This window comes from Berghia stephanieae, chromosome 3 (assembly GCF_034508935.2).
Source record: "Berghia stephanieae isolate SIO BIC M18660-M18661 chromosome 3, UCSD_Bste_1.3, whole genome shotgun sequence".
NCBI classification, from domain to species: domain Eukaryota; kingdom Metazoa; phylum Mollusca; class Gastropoda; order Nudibranchia; family Aeolidiidae; genus Berghia; species Berghia stephanieae.
Genome location: NC_088362.1, coordinates 69141668 through 69142879, shown reverse-complemented (window position 1 = coordinate 69142879; position 1212 = coordinate 69141668). Strand labels below are relative to the sequence as shown.

At 34.6% G+C, this 1212-nt stretch overlaps 1 protein-coding gene across 2 annotated transcripts in view; it reads right to left on the bottom strand.

Annotated features, from left to right (window-relative positions):
- LOC144968307 (uncharacterized) overlaps positions 1–1212 on the bottom strand; it is a 113221-nt gene that overhangs the window by 63654 nt on the left and 48355 nt on the right. The window contains exon 2 of one of the 2 annotated variants that reach the window (XM_078906535.1): positions 1056–1138. The exons of the other annotated variant lie outside the window; for it this stretch is intronic. The gene's annotated coding sequence lies outside the window, so the exon portion shown is untranslated. The remainder of the gene's footprint in view (positions 1–1055; positions 1139–1212) is intronic. 2 annotated transcript variants of the gene reach the window in all.

The following is a 1212-nucleotide window of genomic DNA, read 5'->3' as shown; positions in this document are numbered from 1 at the left end:
TCAAGAAGGTTTTAATAGCGTGTTACTTTTTTGCTGACACTTGGTGAAGATAAAAGCTCGAAAACTAATATGAAACATGCCAAAAAGCAAAAAAAAAAAATACAAACAAAAAAACACCCAAAATCAATCAGTCTTCCTCGATGGGATCAACCTCAGACCCCCTGATACCGGGTAATGTCTTGCATTTTTCATATACACTTTTTTCAAATCTTGATTCTCCACAATTCAACACAATGATGTTATCAATGTTTCATATTTTTTTTTCTATAAATTCAATTTACAAATCTAAACCAGTCTGACGCAATACCGTTTTGGCTAGGTGCGTTACAATTTGAAAAACAAATAAACAAACAACAAATAACCAAACAGTGAAAACTTGCCTTTAGAAAGATAAGTCTCGGTTGCCCGTGATGAAATTGAATGAGGACGAGGCTGGTGGTGTGAATGATTGAAGAACAGAAATGTTCCAAGGAAGTGATTTATCCGCGCCTTCAAGTGTCAATTCTATTTACTTTATTAAAGTTGCATGTAAAATCATTGGCCGAAACTTAAATGAATGCATCTTTAAAATATTCATTTTAAACTAATCTTTAATTTACAAAAGGCTTGTTTAGATAACATATATATGTATATTATAAGAATTCTTTAACCTCTTATGTATATAAGATTAAATATATGTAGTTCATTCACATTCAATCTCAGCTAGTACTGATAAGACGGGTATGAAGGGATATCTAAATGTACCGTAAACCGTGGTCGTTTTACGACCGTAGTCTTCTACACCCTATCCTAACAGAGGATACCGGTCGGACGTGATTGTTAATTAAAGTACGACATATTTTTTAGTTTTTATTAAAGCTAGAGTCAGGCGTGCAGATAACTAGGTCTGATAATCGAACGCGGTTATCAGACCTGCAAATAAGTACACGCCGCTAGAATCGCATCGATAGATAGGATCTCTTTGTGAACACTTCATGGAATGATGTCAGACTAAATTTAAGACTTGGCCTATCCCGTAATCTGTAAAGGGTTAACTTCTTCATCTATATACTTACTGTTATCGCCGTGTCAGGATGATGAGATCCGTTTGCTTTCAATAGATTTGTTTACATTTCCACTTAGCACAACACTGATGCACCTGCCAACAGTTTAAAAGTTTAGAGAGTCAAGATTGTCTTACAGGCAACATAAACTTCGAATTATTCGGTTAAA